The sequence below is a fragment of the Ascidiella aspersa genome, chromosome 4, assembly GCF_963924565.1.
Source record: "Ascidiella aspersa chromosome 4, kaAscAspe10.2, whole genome shotgun sequence".
Taxonomy (NCBI): Eukaryota; Metazoa; Chordata; class Ascidiacea; order Phlebobranchia; family Ascidiidae; genus Ascidiella; species Ascidiella aspersa.
Genome location: NC_139450.1, coordinates 7,388,812 through 7,410,388, shown reverse-complemented (window position 1 = coordinate 7,410,388; position 21,577 = coordinate 7,388,812). Strand labels below are relative to the sequence as shown.

At 38.3% G+C, this 21,577-nt stretch overlaps 1 long non-coding RNA gene across 3 annotated transcripts; it reads right to left on the bottom strand.

Moving 5' to 3' along the window:
• LOC146146931 (uncharacterized) lies at positions 1 to 3,678 on the bottom strand. Of its 3 annotated transcripts, XR_014494805.1 has the most exons (3): positions 3,517 to 3,678; positions 1,994 to 2,112; positions 1 to 1,523 (listed from the first exon to the last, which is right to left on the bottom strand). It is a non-coding gene; the product is annotated as an uncharacterized LOC146146931 (long non-coding RNA). The 3 variants fall into 3 exon arrangements; XR_014494803.1 differs by having other exon boundaries at positions 1 to 2,130; XR_014494804.1 differs by having other exon boundaries at positions 1 to 2,112.
• Positions 3,679 to 21,577: the final 17,899 nt, after the last annotated feature.

Sequence of the window (21,577 nt, the reverse complement as noted above, 5' to 3'; positions counted from 1 at the left end):
AACCGTTTTTTTCGTTTTATTATCGTTGAACAAAAATAAACGTCCTTAAAGAAATAAATAATAAACTGAAGACGCGCTAGTCAATCACATCTTTAGCATTTGCGAACACTCCTAGCATTCAGCAGCATAGCTGGTGTTGGAAATTACAATCATATCCATTCAAAAACAAAATACTATACAAATACAAGATGTACTGTATAACTGGAATTTTTTTAATTTATGCACCATTACAAAAACTATTTACTTTCTTGTTTCAAAACCTTTTGAAACGTATATCTGACATTCATAAACACGACACTAGACTAGGACAGGGTTTCCCAACTGTGATACGTGGACCATTGGTGGTCCGCGACGACTGCACAGGTGGTCCGTGACGATATAACAAGGAATTAAAAAGTCACACGTATACGTTGTACAGTACGTACCATTTCAAAGATATTTGCCGCAGTTATTCACAACTTAATGATTTCGAAAGATTTTGCTATCCAGTATCGTAAATCTTACTTGTTGCGCGAAGATTAGTGAGTAAAAAGTTTGTTGTGGAGCAGAGATGAGAAACGAAGTGAAGTTAAAGAATAATTTAATTGTGTAATTATACTGCCATTGAATTAGTTGTTAAGTACAGTAACTTAACTTTAATTGTCTGCGGTCCGCGAAAAACAGATTTACAAATAGTGGTCCGTGGTCCAAAAAAGTTGCGTTCAAACATCCTATCTAAACTTTGGCGAACTCCCAGATATGCGTCACGTCAATACATGTTCCGTATAAGTGACAACTCCAAAATGCTGGTCTAAATCTGTGGTATACTGGCCACGAGCTTGTTTTCGGCCTAACTACACAAGAAGGTAGATTTTTAATTAGATACAAAACTTAAAGATGTGGCTCGTGGCTGATTTTTCCATAAGAACGTCTTTGACTTCAAGCGATTTAACTTCTCCCGTAAATGGCTTAAAGCTTAAAGATTAGTGGTTTCGATTCAGTAACGTACTTGGAACACATAGTTCAACTTTGCGATATCTTCGTACCAATTCGCTTCGAATTCTGTGACGATAAAGAAGCAATCGGCATTGCGAATTTCTACGAATCGGCAACCAATACACGCCCGGTCTGTGTGCAATAAGGCGCGCGTTTCCAAGAACGACCGGCTAGTCGTGCATGTAACGAAGGATAACATCAGTCAATTAAGTTGCAGAGATTCCCGCAAACTTCGGCTAAACTTGCATTAGCGTCAAACGATTTCCCTCTTTCGCTCTGTCATTTTTCCCAGTGGTTCAACAGGAGGCCTGTGCCGCAAAACAATCACGAAAAAAGTCAGACGTGTTCGCATTCTTATTGCGCTTATTGGCCTACCAATCTGGTTCGCGCAAACAAGACGATTTGGGGCCCAATGCTAAAGGCCACATGCTCGAATGTTGCAATTTAAAATATCCAAAGCTGGTATTCCTATCAGGGTTGTTAACAAGGCAATAAGTCCAAGACAGGTCATTCGCGAAAAGCAGCAAGTCCAGTCCAAATCAAGTCATCTGCATCAATATAAATGTTAAATTACTAACAACGGTTAACGATTCGGTCTGGAGAGATATTTTAATTAGCAAGAAAAAAATGTAACATTTGGCGAGTCCTCTCTTTAATACCAAAACTTATTTAATGAAATAGTTTCCAAAGTCTTGTCAATCTCACGTGATTTTGCTCAAAAGATTTCACCAATTTAAATTGTTGAAAAACACCGACTGAAATGCATTCATTGACTTGAGTCGTTACAACACTGATTTGCAACATTTGTAATGCGGTTCGTGGTAAATTTAACTTACCAGATGATCTAAGACTGGAGGTATAGGAATACTTTATTGTTCTCATTAAACAAATCATTGTACAAACCAAAACCAAGTGCGATATTAATCCCTGAAATTAAGTTTCAAGCCGATCCGGATTTGTCGGACAACCCTAACTAAGAAAACTTATTCCAATTTAACTAAAGCTACAGTTCACTTACGTGCAAATTATTTTAAGCTGTCGCTATCACGAAACGCCAGTGAAAAGAGTCAGTCGCCGTGCATGGTTAGACCGGTGCTCAAACTTTATTGGTTTGGTGATCCCTTAAAGTTGATGTGACTTGAAATAAAGTGTTTCCTGTAAGTATTTTTGTATAAAATTGAGCTATTTATCAAAATGTTTGCACACAAAACATATCGCTTGCTATATGTTGCGGGGGCATGTACTTGAAAATGTTATGTCATTGTGCAAGAGTGTCGCAACTTCCAAGTTAGAGACGTGTCATTTATATACAATGACCTTATTCAAATGATGTTGTAGATTCGCGGAAAGTGCCAAAAACTGCATCAATCTATATTAATTTGGTAACGATGGAGAGAGCTGTAGTCCATGCCGCCCTATAGCCTACAGCCCTACACGGTTACATAAAAAATTCTAACACAAATTCTAGGCGCAAAAAAATCAAAAGTTGCAATTAAAATAAATCTTGATATTGCGTTCAATTTTGGAAGTCCTAAAATATTTGCGTAGGGCGTGAAAAATGCAGTAGTTCTCAGTAGACTATACTCCTAAAATAGCCAAAAAACATTGGCGTATGAAAATAAGCAAAATATAACGTTTTGCTGTGGGAATGGATTCGACATTGCTGCAACGAGCACTGCCAATGTTTGCACAGTTAGCCGCTCGTCCAATAAAACTCGAAGAATATGTAAACGACAAGTAATTTAGCGCCCGAAAAAACGCTGATGTCTTACTGGATGAGACCAAATTTAAATTAAATACGGTAGTATGAGTATCGGCACATCAATGGAATCTTCTCCAAACTTGCCAATCGCGTACATACAAACTATATAGGATTACCATTCTACGTTAAAACGATGCGTTTCAATTAAAAGTAAGCGGTTTCTATAATAGCCCTTCGCAAACGGCGAATGTGGATTCGAAGATCCACCTGCAAAACGATTTAATCTGCTTGCGGTTTGAAAAGGCGACTCGCAGTCTGGTACAGGTTTCGTTCTTTGACGTAAATTCGGCTGAAATGTCGGGCGGCTCAGACGCTCGCCGACAACGTCTTAATTTTGACTGCGCGCGGCGTTTATTTATTATGACTGTCGACTGAACAACGTAAAGGACATGCAAAGGCTTTTACCAACAGAATATTTGGCAAACTCAATAGGTGGTCTTTAGGATGTTCAAAGTGTAAAATGTATTTATTTCCAAACGAGAACAACAAATCTAGATTATTGATTCCGAGTGTATTTTATTACACTTCTTTATTTGCTTATTAAAATATAAACTATATTTTTTGACTATTTTAACCAAGTTTTGTTTCGTGTGTGTATACGTTACATTATCGTTAAAAGATATCGCCGAGTCATTGCCATAAACTCAGCAAACTTGTACCTTCAGTATTACAGTAAAAAAACAAACAACAAACGTCCAAGCCCGGCAGAATAATCTTAATGGGGGGAGAAGGTGAAAAAGGTGGGTGTCCCCGTCTGACAAAAAACCCTCAAGACTTACCTTTCTCGTGGCGACGAAACAAATATTTCCCTTCGCTTGAATGACTTTTTCGCTGTGCAGATTACACTCGATAGTGTCAATAAAGTTAAGGCCGACAGATCCAGCGAAACCCGCCGGAGCAATTGCGGCCGGTCCATGTCTATATCGTAAGCCGACTGCTGGAAACCACATTACCAATGACGGTTTGGGCCGCGCTGTGCCTTTAACAGGTCGTCTAACCGCGGCGCCCATGAAAAAACGCCGTGTTCGAAGAACAGGCAAAGTGTGTACACAATCGCCTGTCGTGACCTGTCTTTAGCTGGCCGTTGACAAGTTTGCGGCTTGCATAACGTACGCACGAAAACAAGCACACTTAAAAACGTGCCTAACCGCGCGAGTCGTTAAACTTGTTTTTTGACCGTTTCGGTCCCCCAAAACACCTTAAAGAAACACCTTGCACCACTATGCATTGCCAACAGGCTTGTTATTAAGTACCTACAGCTATTAGCTACCTGTAGCTTGTTGTACTTTACTTGGTTGCTTGACTGTTGCCAAAAGTACATACAAACGCTGCCAAACTGCAGTTTGATTATTTTTTTTGGTTTATAGCTTGATCATGTGTGTTGCTTGAAAATTCTCAATATTTTTATTTTGCATTTTGCTTTTATTGAACATTTCAAACCCCTCTTTAACAGCCCCAATTTGTAACGTGTCTGAAGGCAATACGAATTAGCTCAAAATTAGACAGAAACCATATTTGTGGATATAAAAGGGTAATTCGATCCCATCGGTCTCTTGTTGTTTGCTCTTTACAATTAGATAGTCCCCATTCACTCGCACGCAACAACACATCGCATATCGCTTATTTTTAGACCTCGAATGTTATAAGCAGGGCTGCGGAGTGGGAGTCGAACTCGGGACTTGAGGAGTCGGTTTGTTTTGCTGGAGTCGGACTCGGGCTCGGGACTCGAGTAAGACCACGAAAAATTACCCGAGTCCCGAGATGGACATGCGCAGTACCAAATTTGAAAACTGATATGGCCGCCTACTGGCAATTGTATATGCAAAACAGCATATGGTGGAATATATTCCAACCATGTATTGTGAGCGAATAAATTATATGATACCTTTATAAGTGGATTGCTGAATGTCCACGTTACTGTAGTTACGTAAATTGGCGGAGAACAGGCTGTAGAGTCAGGGCCGGGATCGCACATTGGACCGGATTCGGACATTGGACTCGGTGGTCAGACTCGGGTATTTTTAACCGACTCCGCCACCATGGTTACAAGTGAACCGAAGTTGTTTTCCAAAGTCCTACTTGGTGTTCAGCCTAAATAATATTGCCTAATAATCTTTTGCGAAAGAATAAAGTTCAGTGTCAATCATTTTTCAAATCAAAAATGAACAAATTATGAATTAAGACTAAAAAATTGGGTCGTTAATATGTAAAATGCTGTAAATACACTTTTGTCAGCCGAATATAGAGACTACAATTCTAGCTTGAAATTTCAAGTTCCTTATTTCTAGTTATATTTTTCGAACCCAATTTTTAGGTAACCTTAAGAAATATTTTTTTAATTACATGCAGTTTAAGTTGACAAAAAATATAGTTCGACACGCTCCAGGACCATATTTGGCATGTGGGCTTTTCCAAGCTGAGCAAATTTGAAAATTCTATGCCACAAAAGCTTTCAAATAAAGTGCAATGAACAACACTAAGCGATGCAAAAGTACCTCGCGGCCCATAGTTTGCCGACCACTGTGTTGGATGATCAAAATTTGTCAAAATCGTTTTATGTGTCCCGCAATAAAATGCAAGCAAATGAGGAAAAGCACTCCTTTGCTCGTATGCAGTGCACTATTCCATAGCAATTTATTATGTCGAAACAGTAGACAAGGAACTAAGAACTGTGCGAAACTCAATTGCTTTTGGTGCCAGCCAAAGTGCGGGTTCATTCCAAACTCATACGATTTCCGGGCGACATTATTGCCCACCGTGGCATTTTGCTTGTTCTTGTCTGACTTTGCCTGCCAATTTGTCAGCACTTTTATTTGACTCGACGCGGTTTTGAGACTCGTCCCGCAAGTCTCGGCGCTATATTGCGCAATTCTTCGTCGTTTTGCGTCATCTTTCGCCAGACTGCCTTAAACACACTCGGAAAACCCCTGATCAAATATTGATGTCTCGGAGATGCGCGTTTTCCTTGGCCGGCGCCAAATTTCCACCAGTTGGAAAAGCGGAACTACTTGAGTTGCGATACGCGGTGTATTACGTTGTTCTCGTTATCTCGTCTCCGTTGTTGCTTATTGCCCGAAGTTGGATGGCCAAGCCTCTTTATAGAAGGATTGCTACACTATTTGCTACACATTGGTGCTACGGTTTCTCACTTGGCCTTGAGCCTGTATAATTCAGTCGAGCGGTCCAGGTTTAGCCGAAGTATTGTGTTCGAAACGTTCCGCCAGCGATTTTTTTTTAGCTTGGCCTTGATTGTTTCTAGCTGGGATCGTTTGTCAACCGATTTTGATTACCCCTCTAAAAATTCCCTGGGATGGCTAAAAACGATATAAATAATCAATTAGAATTTCAAAGCCCTTACAGAAGTAGGTATCATTTTGAACGTTTCATTTTCAGAAAATTAATAAAGAGTTATTCGAAACGTTTATAGTGATGCCTACTTCTGTATAGACTTTGATATTCTTATTACCTCTTACTTCAACCTCCAACCATTATGCTCCAAAGATATAAAAATTCTTTTTTAATAAAGTAAGGTTGATGTGTTAAACGAAAAAACAATGTTCAATTTGTAATTGTTAAAAAGTAAAATGGTGTAAAGGTGAGCAAATCTGGGAGTATGGTACACAATTCTTTCTGTTGTAAATTTCCAAACAAAGTCCTAAATACGTTTTAAATTAATATTTGCTATTCGGTGGTGTCTAAAGTGAACAAAAAAAAACATCAGAATTTTAAGCAAAAAATAAAGGTTACATAGCAAGACCTATGCAACAAAAAGTATACACTTCTTACCAATGTATGTTAAGTTAATATCTAAAGTTAACCCGAATTAATTCTGCTTAATAAAACTTTGACCTGATGAAAAACGGCTGTGAAAAAGCTTGTGAATGTTGAGCCGACTTCAATTTTTCTTAGGTCAAACGCAGACGCGATCGATCAACAACATGTTATTAGTCACAATACGGCTAAATTCCAATCCTGTTGGAAATTTCAAAGCCTCTTTGCATATGTTGCGGATAACCGGCGGGACACGATTTCTAAACGAACCTGGAATATTATTTGTTTGACAAACGCCATACAGCAAAAAATCGTTTTTGCCCAAAGCGCTTACAAGCTGATCGAGATTTGAAGCGTATAAAAATCTACCGTTTACGTCAGTGGTTTCCAAAGTTTTTGGCTCGCGGCACACTAAAAATATCTTTAATATTTCGCGGCACACATTTAACAGAACAACAATGTCCTTTTACTATTGCCCTTAACACACGGCAACTATACGTAAATATGATTCATTTGTAATGGGTAGTGCGTATTAAAGTCTAAAATGCTTTCGTGAATGCCTATCAATAATACAAATATTCTATTTACCGATATTACAAAAAGTTTCGCGGCACACTTGGCAATCTCTCGAGGCACACTAGTGTGCCGCGGCACACAGTTTGGGAATCACTGGTCTACGTCGATCAGTTCAGCAATTTTGTGGTTTTGAAAACAGGAACGCAGAATAAGATGTACAAGTCATCAATATCTCAAGTAGAATAATAATCTATAATACCATTATTTTAAGACCAGACTTTATTTTCTCCTTTAAGGTCTTATTTCAATGAGTTTAGGACCCACTTCGGTTATACGTTATTACTACTGTCTATATTGGTCTTATTACGACTTGTGTTTTATTTCGACGTTGGTGTTCTTCTTTTTCTTTTATTCCGACGTTGATGTTCTTTTGATCTTATGGCCAAAATTCTTAAAAACCTTAGTTTATTTTTGCACTTTTTGGCAAGCAGTGAATAATACTCTTGGAACTTTCTGGCGATATGTCATGATACCAAATTAAAAAATCCTAATTGAATACCTTATTTTTTCAGAAGTATTTGTATATCAGTTTGCCATGTTTTGTTGAAGAATAAAATTGGTTATTGCGTGACGAACAGTGCGATTCGGGTGGCTTCATTTTTGTTTTTGCGATAAAAATGACCCTTTGCCAAATAAAATTTTAGATTCGCGCCTGCTCATGCGACGGTGGATTTTTTTACTTTTGTCCAGATAAAACTAAAGCAAGAAAAATAAACTTAGATTGTCCGTCATTTCAAGCTATATGAGACCGCGTGGTAAAAAAGTTCGAAGATAAATATACTAGATTGCTGAAATGCGACACACATACGTGATCCGAATACCGCACGCTCCAAGCCTATGCCCAAACTTAGTTATTAAAGTCTAACTTTTTTAATAAAGTTGAGACACACGAACAGGACACAGAATGTAACGATGTGATTGGTCCCCAACCTGTCACACAACCGAACCAGGGTTGCTTGGCCGGTAAAGCGCTGGTCTCTGTAATTAGAGTTTGTGAATTTAAATGAAATCGTTGACAGAATAAATTGAATATTTGGTAACTCCCGAACCGCACTACTATTATCAAACATGAGTCAAGTCGCTTTTATCGATATCAGAAAATATGTCATTCGCTGCTTCAAAAACGAAAAAAAGTGTGTTATTACGTGACCGACAGGCAAGCGCTTAATTCTCCACTTAATCGTCTGAAATCTTGCTGTCTGCGGTGCGCCTGAACTTTTGCCCATAATATATCGGTGGTCATGTCATTATGCCAAATATTGCCGCGCCTAAACTTTTACCTAGATGCCGGCCGTTTGTTTTTCGCCGGATCGCCACAGTGTGTGAAAGTTCAGGCGCAGCGCCGCAGGCTGACTCTGTGTGTCTCTTTAAGACACCAGTTACCGACCGGCGAACGTATTAGGCATGTTCAATGCTGACTCGCTGCGCGAAAAAGGCTGAAGCAACGAAAAAATCTTCACTGGCCGATAGATGTGATGCTGACTGTGTATGACTTGATATGTTGACCGTCTGTCTTGATATTCTGACTGCAATTTACTTTATTACGGACAGGGGCGGAACCAGGTGGAGGTGACCAATTCCCAAAAAATGTATTGTCTGCTTATTTTAACTATACGTAACTGCAAAAATGTTTCGAACTCTATACCAATTGTAATGAATTATGCCTTTTGCATTTCCTGACCCATTTTGATAAAATCATGATTCATATTACGTCACGTTATGACGTGACTTTGTGACGTCATGTCTGAATAAAATTCCTATTACGGATCCTTTTCATTTTAAACCAGCGGTTCCCAAACTTTTCTAAAAATTTTGCCTGGCGGACCCCTTTAAATCATTTTGATATTTCGTGGACCTATAAAAATTCGAGGGTCAGTTGACCCACGTTTCTTTTAGTACACGAGTGCAGTCAGAATTCTTTCTAATGTAACAACTTTTTAAATAATGCGAACGATTCGATGATATCAGGATGGACAGCATAATAGATGCTTTATGATGAGAAGGTTATACAATGCTCGTAACACGTGTTTAGTGAATAAATAGACACAGTGCGTTCGCGCCTTTCCTTTAGTGACCTATTTCAGACACAAAACTGCTTTTTATACGTTAATTTCTCATTTTTATTCCGTTTTAACCAAGTGCAAAAGTTAATGGTAATTCACGGAGACCAAGAATTATATCTTTGGAGCCACGCAAATAAGTCACATAATTAAACAAGCCATTCCATTAATGCCGCTTTCACACAGGCTGTGAGGTGTTACTCTGATTGTGGGGGAGAATTAGGTTAACATTGTTTTAGACACACGTTACTATTGACATGATTTGAAACACATCACATGATTTAAAATTTGCATTTAGTGACAGGCAGTGCAAACGTTTAGGCATAAGGAAATTTGTTATGACATTACAAAAATATGTTTGCATTATTTATGCCTCTTACGAAGTTCTTACTCTATCCGTAACATTATTTTTTGGGTATATTCTGATTACCACATCTATCTTCCATAATCATGGGCTATAACATGTCGCCAGCAGGGTGTAAAGGTGAGCAAATCTGGGAGTATGGTACACAATTCTTTCTGTTGTAAATTTCCAAACAAAGTCCTAAATACGTTTTAAATTAATATTTGCTATTCGGTGGTGTCTAAAGGGAACAAAAAAAAACATCAGAATTTTAAGCAAAAAATAAAGGTTACATAGCAAGACCTATGCAACAAAAAGTATACACTCCTTACCAATGTATGTTAAGTTAATATCTAAAGTTAACCCGAATTAATTCTGCTTAATAAAACTTTGACCTGATGAAAAACGGCTGTGAAAAAGCTTGTGAATGTTGAGCCGACTTCAATTTTTCTTTAGGTCAAACGCAGACGCGATCGATCAACAACATGTTATTAGTCACAATACGGCTAAATTCCAATCCTGTTAGAAAGTTCAAAGCCTCTTTGCATATGTTGCGGATAACCGGCGGGACACGATTTCTAAACGAACCTGGAATATTATTTGTTTGACAAATGCCATACAGCAAAAAATCGTTTTTGCCCAAAGCGCTTACAAGCTGATCGAGATTTGAAGCGTATAAAAATCTACCGTTTACGTCAGTGGTTTCCAAAGTTTTTGGCTCGCGGCACACTAAAAATATCTTTAATATTTCGCGGCAAACATTTAACAGAACAACAATGTCCTTTTACTATTGCCCTTAACACACGGCAACTATACGTAAATATGATTCATTTGTAATGGGTAGTGCGTATTAAAGTCTAAAATGCTTTCGTGAATGCCTATCAATAATACAAATATTCTATTTACCGATATTACAAAAAGTTTCGCGGCACACTTGGCAATCTCTCGAGGCACACTAGTGTGCCGCGACACACAGTTTGGGAATCACTGGTCTACGTCGATCAGTTCAGCAATTTTGTGGTTTTGAAAACAGGAACGAAGAATAAGATGTACCAGTCATCAATATCTCAAGTAGAATAATAATCTATAATACCATTATTTTAAGACCAGACTTTATTTTCTCCTTTAAGGTCTTATTTCAATGGGTTTAGGACCCAATTCGCTTATACGCTATTACTACTGTCTATATTGGTCTTATTACGACTTGTGTTTTATTTCGACGTTGGTGTTCTTCTTTTTCTTTTATTCCGACGTTGATGTTCTTTTGATCTTATGGCCAAAATTCTTAAAAACCTTAGTTTATTTTTGCACTTTTTGGCAAGCAGTGAATAATACTCTTGCAACTTTCTGGCGATATGTCATGATACCAAATAAAAAAATCCTAATTGAATACCTTATTTTTTCAGAAGTATTTGTATATCAGTTTGCCATGTTTTGTTGAAGAATAAAATTGGTTATTGCGTGACGAACAGTGCGATTCGGGTGGCTTCATTTTTGTTTTTGCGATAAAAATGACCCTTTGCCAAATAAAATTTTAGATTCGCGCCTGCTCATGCGACGGTGGATTTTTTTACTTTTGTCCAGATAGAACTAAAGCAAGAAAAATAAACTTAGATTGTCCGTCATTTCAAGCTATATGAGACCGCGTGGTAAAAAAGTTCGAAGATAAATATACTAGATTGCTGAAATGCGACACACATACGTGATCCGAATACCGCACGCTCCAAGCCTATGCCCAAACTTAGTTATTAAAGTCTAACTTTTTTAATAAAGTTGAGACACACGAACAGGACACAGAATGTAACGATGTGATTGGTCCCCAACCTGTCACACAACCGAACCAGGGTTGCTTGGCCGGTAAAGCGCTGGTCTCTGTAATTAGAGTTTGTGAATTTAAATGAAATCGTTGACAGAATAAATTGAATATTTGGTAACTCCCGAACCGCACTACTATTATCAAACATGAGTCAAGTCGCTTTTATCGATATCAGAAAATATGTCATTCGCTGCTTCAAAAAACGAAAAAAAGTGTGTTATTACGTGACCGACAGGCGAGCGCTTAATTCTCCACTTAATCGTCTGAAATCTTGCTGTCTGCGGTGCGCCTGAACTTTTGCCCATAATATATCGGTGGTCATGTCATCATGCCAAATATTGCCGCGCCTAAACTTTTACCTAGATGCCGGCCGTTTGTTTTTCGCCGGATCGCCACAGTGTGTGAAAGTTCAGGCGCAGCGCCGCAGGCTGACTCTGTGGGTCTCTTTAAGACACCAGTTACCGACCGGCGAACGTATTAGGCATGTTCGCATGCTGACTCGCTGCGCGAAAAAGGCTGAAGCAACGAAAAAATCTTCACTGGCCGATAGATGTGATGCTGACTGTGTATGACTTGATATGTTGACCGTCTGTCTTGATATTCTGACTGCAATTTACTTTATTACGGACAGGGGCGGAACCAGGGGGAGGTGACCAATTCCAAAAAAATGTATTGTCTGCTTATTTGAACTATACGTAACTGCAAAAATGTTTCGAACTCTATACCAATTGTAATGAATTATGCCTTTTGCATTTCCTGACCCATTTTGATAAGATCATGATTCATGTTACGTCACGTTATGACGTGACTTTGTGACGTCATGTCTGAATAAAATTCCTATTACGGATCCTTTTCATTTTAAACCAGCGGTTCCCAAACTTTTCTAAAAATTTTGCCTGGCGGACCCCTTTAAATCATTTTGATATTTCGTGGACCTATAAAAATTCGAGGGTCAGTTGACCCACGTTTTTTTTAGTACACGAGTGCAGTCAGAATTCTTTCTAATGTAACAACTTTTTAAATAATGCGAACGATTCGATTATATCAGGATGGACAGCATAATAGATGCTTTATGATGAGAAGGTTATACAACGCTCGTAACACGTGTTTAGTGAATAAATAGACACAGTGCGTTCGCGCCTTTCCTTTAGTGACCTATTTCAGACACAAAACTGCTTTTTATACGTTAATTTCTCATTTTTATTCCGTTTTAACCAAGTGCAAAAGTTAATGGTAATTCACGGAGACCAAGAATTATATCTTTGGAGCCACGCAAATAAGTCACATAATTAAACAAGCCATTCCATTAATGCCGCTTTCACACAGGCTGTGAGGTGTTACTCTGATTGTGGGGGAGAATTAGGTTAACATTGTTTTAGACACACGTTACTATTGACATGATTTGAAACACATCACATGATTTAAAATTTGCATTTAGTGACAGGCAGTGCAAACGTTTAGGCATAAGGAAATTTGTTATGACATTACAAAAATATGTTTGCATTATTTATGCCTCTTACGAAGTTCTTACTCTATCCGTAACATTATTTTTTGGGTATATTCTGATTACCACATCTATCTTCCATAATCATGGGCTATAACATGTCGCCAGCAGGGTGTAAAGGTGAGCAAATCTGGGAGTATGGTACACAATTCTTTCTGTTGTAAATTTCCAAACAAAGTCCTAAATACGTTTTAAATTAATATTTGCTATTCGGTGGTGTCTAAAGGGAACAAAAAAAAACATCAGAATTTTAAGCAAAAAATAAAGGTTACATAGCAAGACCTATGCAACAAAAAGTATACACTCCTTACCAATGTATGTTAAGTTAATATCTAAAGTTAACCCGAATTAATTCTGCTTAATAAAACTTTGACCTGATGAAAAACGGCTGTGAAAAAGCTTGTGAATGTTGAGCCGACTTCAATTTTTCTTTAGGTCAAACGCAGACGCGATCGATCAACAACATGTTATTAGTCACAATACGGCTAAATTCCAATCCTGTTAGAAAGTTCAAAGCCTCTTTGCATATGTTGCGGATAACCGGCGGGACACGATTTCTAAACGAACCTGGAATATTATTTGTTTGACAAATGCCATACAGCAAAAAATCGTTTTTGCCCAAAGCGCTTACAAGCTGATCGAGATTTGAAGCGTATAAAAATCTACCGTTTACGTCAGTGGTTTCCAAAGTTTTTGGCTCGCGGCACACTAAAAATATCTTTAATATTTCGCGGCAAACATTTAACAGAACAACAATGTCCTTTTACTATTGCCCTTAACACACGGCAACTATACGTAAATATGATTCATTTGTAATGGGTAGTGCGTATTAAAGTCTAAAATGCTTTCGTGAATGCCTATCAATAATACAAATATTCTATTTACCGATATTACAAAAAGTTTCGCGGCACACTTGGCAATCTCTCGAGGCACACTAGTGTGCCGCGACACACAGTTTGGGAATCACTGGTCTACGTCGATCAGTTCAGCAATTTTGTGGTTTTGAAAACAGGAACGCAGAATAAGATGTACCAGTCATCAATATCTCAAGTAGAATAATAATCTATAATACCATTATTTTAAGACCAGACTTTATTTTCTCCTTTAAGGTCTTATTTCAATGGGTTTAGGACCCAATTCGCTTATACGCTATTACTACTGTCTATATTGGTCTTATTACGACTTGTGTTTTATTTCGACGTTGGTGTTCTTCTTTTTCTTTTATTCCGACGTTGATGTTCTTTTGATCTTATGGCCAAAATTCTTAAAAACCTTAGTTTATTTTTGCACTTTTTGGCAAGCAGTGAATAATACTCTTGCAACTTTCTGGCGATATGTCATGATACCAAATAAAAAAATCCTAATTGAATACCTTATTTTTTCAGAAGTATTTGTATATCAGTTTGCCATGTTTTGTTGAAGAATAAAATTGGTTATTGCGTGACGAACAGTGCGATTCGGGTGGCTTCATTTTTGTTTTTGCGATAAAAATGACCCTTTGCCAAATAAAATTTTAGATTCGCGCCTGCTCATGCGACGGTGGATTTTTTTACTTTTGTCCAGATAAAACTAAAGCAAGAAAAATAAACTTAGATTGTCCGTCATTTCAAGCTATATGAGACCGCGTGGTAAAAAAGTTCGAAGATAAATATACTAGATTGCTGAAATGCGACACACATACGTGATCCGAATACCGCACGCTCCAAGCCTATGCCCAAACTTAGTTATTAAAGTCTAACTTTTTTAATAAAGTTGAGACACACGAACAGGACACAGAATGTAACGATGTGATTGGTCCCCAACCTGTCACACAACCGAACCAGGGTTGCTTGGCCGGTAAAGCGCTGGTCTCTGTAATTAGAGTTTGTGAATTTAAATGAAATCGTTGACAGAATAAATTGAATATTTGGTAACTCCCGAACCGCACTACTATTATCAAACATGAGTCAAGTCGCTTTTATCGATATCAGAAAATATGTCATTCGCTGCTTCAAAAAACGAAAAAAAGTGTGTTATTACGTGACCGACAGGCGAGCGCTTAATTCTCCACTTAATCGTCTGAAATCTTGCTGTCTGCGGTGCGCCTGAACTTTCACACACTGTGGCGATCCGGCGAAAAACAAACGGCCGGCATCTAGGCGAAAGTTTAGGCGCGGCAATATGGTTTCCAACATTACTTGTTCACGCGTATATTTGAAATAATTATCAAGCTTACAATTTATTTTAAGGACCACCCTAACTGACAATTAATATATGTTTACGTTCAAGAAACTATAGGCCTACGTTTACATTAGCTTTACAGTAAAAGTTTCTGCCAATTTACGGTAAACTCGCGTACTCTTTGCATTTTTTTTTATATTTTTATCGAGGTTTTTGTGTTTGTTTAGCAGCTGTGCCTGTGTGAATTCGTGCGTGACCTTATAACTAACAAGCCTGCACAACATTTTTTAAAAGTGAAAAGCGGAAGAAAAAGGCACCTGTTGTTTAGAATATATCACGTGTTCTGTTGATTGCGTAATACCCTTCAGTTATAACATTTTAACAGAAATGGCGCTGGTCTTCCTTTTACTGTTTGCCGCTAAATGTAACTAAAATGTTTTAATTAAATTATTCACCGCAATAAAAGAGAACTTGATGTTTTTTTGTCTGACACGGATGTTTTTTGTCTGGCAGGGAAAATGTGTTGCACTTGCACCATTTTTCTGTTCGTTTGCGGATGTAGTATGTCAGGGGTCGGCAACACTGGCACGCGAGATGATTTTTCAGGGCGCGCCAAATGATTTAACGCGCATGTTATATCACCTTAGTGCAACCTTTACATCACTACCACATACATCGCTAACACTAGCGCTAACTCAATGGTTGCACATACTTTCCAGATCTGCAGTGTTCGTTTCACAAATTAGTGTCTTAAGTGTTGTATTTAACATTGCTTTTTGTGGAGGGTAAACTTGCTGTTTACGACTAGCTAAAAGTTTGGTGAACTCTGTTATAGCCGGTAATTTATATAAGACTGAAATAGGCGTTACCTAGGTTAAAATAGAATATTTACCGGTTATTTTAACTCGTTAAAAGATAACCTACGCCACGATTATCACCATAATATACAAAGTCTACCTGATTTTATTCTGGTTAAACAAAATGAAACAATCCAACATATTGTGGGCTCTTTATTACTATTGCACATTGCGTTGTTACATGTTAATCTGCTGGCGACATGTTATAGCCCATGATTAGGGAAGATAGATGTGGTAATCAGAATATACCCAAAAAATATTGTTACGGATAGAGTAAGAACTTCGTAAGAGGCATAAATAATGCAAACATATTTTTGTAATGTCATAACAAATTTCCTTATGCCTAAACGTTTGCACTGCCTGTCACTAAATGCAAATTTTAAATCATGTGATGTGTTTCAAATCATGTCAATAGTAACGTGTGTCTTAACCTAATTCTCCCCCACAATCGGAGTAACACCTCACAGCCTGTGTGAAAGCGGCATTAATGGAATGGCTTGTTTAATTATGTGACTTATTTGCGTGGCTCCAAAGATATAATTCTTGGTCTCCGTGAATTACCATTAACTTTTGCACTTGATTAAAACGGAGTAAAAATGAGAAATTAACGTATAAAAAGCAGTTTTGTGTCTGAAATAGGTCACTAAAGGAAAGGCGCGAACGCACTGTGTCTATTTATTCACTAAACACGTGTTACGAGCATTGTATAACCTTCTCATCATAAAGCATCTATTATGCTGTCCATCCTGATATCATCGAATCGTTCGCATTATTTAAAAAGTTGTTACATTAGAAAGAATTCTGACTGCACTCGTGTACTAAAAGAAACGTGGGTCAACTGACCCTCGAATTTTTATAGGTCCACGAAATATCAAAATGATTTAAAGGGGTCCGCCAGGCAAAATTTTTAGAATAGTTTGGGAACCGCTGGTTTAAAATGAAAAAGATCCGTATAGGAATTTTATTCAGACATGACGTCACAAAGTCACGTCATAACGTGACGTAATATGATCTTATCAAAATGGGTCAGGAAATGCAAAAGGCATAATTAATTACAATTGGTATAGAGTTCGAAACATTTTTGCAGTTACGTATAGTTAAAATAAGCAGACAATACATTTTTTGGGAATTGGTCACCTCCACCTGGTTCCGCCCCTGTCCGTAATAAAGTATATTGCAGTCAGAATATCAAGACAGACGGTCAACATATCAAGTCATACAGAGTCAGCATCACAGCTATCGGCCAGTGAAGATACTTTCGTTGCTTCAAGCCTTTAGTCTGATGCCGGCAAGGACAAACTATTCAACTTGTCCGGCTCTTAGCACGGCGTTTATTCGCGCAGCGAGTCAGTATGCGAACATGCCTAATACGTTCACCGGTTGGTAGCTGGTGTCTTAAAGAGACCCACAGAGTCAGCCTGCGGCGCTGCGCCTGAACTTTCACACACTGTGGCGATCCGGCGAAAAACAAACGGCCGGCATCTAGGCGAAAGTTTAGGCGCGGCAATACTTGGCATGATAACATGACCACCGATATATTATGGGCAAAAGTTCAGGCGCACCGCAGACAGCAAGATTTCAGACGATAAAGTGGAGAATTAAGCGCTCGCCTGTCGGTCACGTAATAACACACTTTTTTTCGTTTTCTGAAGCAGCGAATGACATATTTTCTGATATCGATAAAAGCGACTTGACTCATGTTTGATAATAGTAGTGCGGTTCGGAAGTTACCAAATATTCAATTTATTCGGTCAACAATTTTATTTAAATTCACAAACTCTAATTACAGAGACCAGCGCTTTACCGGCCAAGCAACCCTGGTTCGGTTGTGTGACAGGTTGGAGACCAATCACATCGTTACATTCTGTGTCCTGTTCGTGTGTCTGAAATTTATTAAAAAAGTTAGACTTTAATAACTAAGTTTGGGCATAGGCTTGGAGCGTGCGGTATTCGGATCACGTATGTGTGTCGCATTCCAGCAATCTAGTATATTTATCTTCGAACTTTTTTACCACGCGGTCTCATATAGCTTAAAATGACGGACAATCTAAGTTTATTTTTCTTGCTTCAGTTTTCTCTGGACAAAAGTAAAAAAAATCCACCGTCGCATGAGCAGGCGCGAATCTAAAATGTTATTTGGCAAAGGGTCATGAATTTTTTTTCTGAGTTGACGTCACAAAGTTTCGTCAGAACATGACGTCACAAACGTACGTCTTAACGTTACATAATAAAGTTGCGTCAAAACGCGATGTCACAAAAAGTAACCCTATGAACACCACACAGTTCGTTTAAAGTTTTGGGTTGGTGAGCTGTTACTTTTAATACACAAGCAACATTACAAGGATTTTATCAATACGCGCTAAGGATTGGCGACAAAGTTGGAGGAATAGTTGGTGGAACAGTTAGGGGAGGAGTTTGAGGAACATCGAAGGAAGAGTCGGAGGAATAGTTGATGGAAGAGTCGGAGTGGGAGTCAGAGTTAGAGTAAAGAGTCGGAGTGGGAGTTGGAGGAACAACCAAAGGAAGAGTTGGAGATTGAGTTGAAGTCAGAGTTGGAGAAGTAGTTGGTGGAAGAGGTGGGGAACAATCAAAGAAGAATCGGAGGAAGAACTGGGGAAGAGAAAAACCAGTGGTCTCCAACCTATAGGTCGCGACACCATTTGTGGTTGCCTTAACGTTTTAAGGGATCGCCATCAGTTTGAGAGGTTTCATTGCGCAGTGAGTGTGTTAAAAATAGAAAAAAAAATTAAAAAAATAGACAAACTAATAATAAAATTATCAGGCTCTTAGCCCGTCGTTCGTTCGTGAAGCGAGTCAGGATGCAAAGATGCCTTCGCCTGGCAACCTGTCGGCCGGCATCTAGGCGAAAGTATTTGGCCTGGTAAAATGCCTGCGGGCATCTGGACGAAAGTTCAGGCGCATCGCAGACAGCCAGATTGCAGACGTGAAGGTGGAGAATTGAGTACACGCCCACCTGTCGGTCACGTAATAACACACGAGAGTTGGTGGAAGAGGTATCGAAGAAAAGTCGGAGGAAGAGTTGAAGGAGGAGTCGGAGGAAAGTCTGAGATACAGTCGGTGGAAGAATCGGGGAAGAGTTAGAGCTGTGGGCTCCAACCTATAGGCCCAGGTAAAGAATCGATTTTGTTTATCGATTTTGTTGATCTATTTTCGGTCTTGGCTGTAGTTGAGTAGAAAAGCCTAAATTAGAGGTGTGCAACCTTTTATACGGATGGCCAAATGTATGCCTCTTTCTTTTTTGTTTTATATTGGCATCGGTTATTACGACATGAAACAAGTAAAATATGTTTAAGATTACGTCATAAAACAAGTAATATTGTGAAACTCGTGATTTTTGATTAAACTAGTCGTAAACATGCATTTGGATGTTAAGTCACACGAAGCGCAAAAAATCACGTTTAGCAGTTTAAGTTGGCTAAACTTTTATTTTAGAAGGAGGCGTGACGAATTGTGGTCAAATGTATTGGCATTAATCTTGACCGGTGGTTACATTATACAATTCTTAATATAATGACATTTATCAAGATTGAAACCTATAGTTAAAATTTAGAAAAGAACTGGTTTGCAGATCTTGCGACCGTAAAAAACTGTTCAACAGTAGAACGGCCAAGGTGTCGATTTCGACACTTTTTAAATTTTGATGTATATTTTTCGCTACTAAATAAGGTTACTACGATATAAAACTTTTAATAGCTTCCTAACTTTCTTTAAAGAGTATGAACAAGATATATTTGAACAAATATATTTTTTTAATCTATTTCTTATAACCAGCAGCACATCACGCCGCCGGAGTTAATGTTTCAGAAGTTTAGGACTCTTAGCACGCTGGAATATGACATAAATAAACAAACGAACCGGGAGCGAAGAAGCCTCGAAGCGTCTGTGTTTTTCACCTAGTGAACGGTATCTGGGCTTAAGTTCAAACAAGTGAAGCCTCGAAGCGTCTGTGTTTTTCACCTAGTGAACGGTATCTGGGCTTAAGTTCAAACAAGTGAAGCCTCGAAGCGTCTGTGTTTTTCACCTAGTGAACGGTATCTGGGCTTAAGTTCAAACAAGTGAAGCCTCGAATCGTCTGTGTTTTTCACCTATAGTGAACGGTATCTGGGCTAAAGTTCAAACAAGTGAAGCCTCGAATCGTCTGTGTTTTTCACCTAGTGAACGGTATCTGGGCTTAAGTTCAAACAAGTGAAGCCTCGAAGCGTCTGTGTTTTTCACCTAGTGAACGGTATCTGGGCTTAAGTTCAAACAAGTGAAGCCTCGAAGCGTCTGTGTTTTTCACCTAGTGAACGGTATCTGGGCTTAAGTTCAAACAAGTGAAGACACGCACTTTAGTTTAAATTAACACGCAGTGTAGTTCAGTTTTGGTATGACCAAAGCAACCAAGATTCGGCTACTTGTTTTAAAAGATTCCAACCTCAAAAACTATAAACATAAACAGGGCGTGCTATTCATAACCTTACTCAAGCCTGATTTAAGCGTCAGCCGACACGTATGTCAATGTGCGAAGCCAAATTTTCATATAGTTATCATTATTTTGAAGTTTATTATCAACCCCAATAATGTTTGGTGTCAGGCTATAAGGAATACACCGGCCATCCAAGGATACCAATATAAAAATCAGAGATGTGCTGTTCACTGCTTTAGGGCAATATAAAGCCTGCTGCACTCAGCTGAAGTTATACTCTGTTTTTACGACCATGCAAAAGACATGTCTGCCATGATCATTCAATACGACTCAGAAATTTTCAACAGTTCTAACTTCAGGTAAAAGTGTGTAACTCATATGGCCACAGAACAATAGTTTTTTTTTTTTTTTGAAACTCACGAGTGCTTGATACTCATTGTGATCTTTCTTATCATACCAATCAACCATGGAGTATATTTAAACGAAAGTTAATGTGCTTTGAATATAAAATACATTCAATTTTTTTTTGACTTTTTTTCGGCTTTTTTAACGTTGGGTTTAAATCAAAATTTTAATCTGGCAACCCTGCTACGAACCGGTAACGAACTCCTTGCGCACCGGCACCGGTCCGCGGACCGGCGGTTGCCGACCACTGTTTTAAAGTGTCTAATAAATTAAAGAAATGTTTTTTAAATATTTTTCAATTATAAATAGAAATTAATTATTGGTTTGCCTGCGCAGCAAAATTTTGCCTTTCAACTCAAAATAAGTAACCTATGGGGGAAAATAATTAACCAAAAATATAGAAATTAAAGTGAATTTATTAATAGAATAAAAATAACAAACAGAGAGGTGTACAGTGCCTCAGATTTTGAATTTAAATTTGTGGCGGGAAAATATGTTGTTTTGTAAGAGCTGCAGCAAGTTATTTTACTAAAAGATTCTTTCTTAATGGCAATTCGCACTCGCATAGTTTTATTAAGTCGTGCCACTTCGCACAAGTGAATTTATTAATAGAATAAAAATAACAAACAGAGAGGTGTACAGTGCCTCCAGATTTTGAATTTAAATTTGTGGTGAGAAAATAAGTTGTTTTGTAAGAGCTGCAGCAAGTTATTTTACTAAAAGAATCTTCTTTCTAAATAGCAATTCGCACTCGCATAGTTTTATTAAGTCGTGCCACTTCGCACAATGTAGTTGCACGCGCGGGACAATAAAGCGCAGCAGGATGCCAGACGCTTCGCGAGCTGAATAAAGCAAGCGATATGAACTAATTCTGTATTAAAGTTTTTCTGTTGCTAGATAGGAGTAAATAGCTGTAAATGAC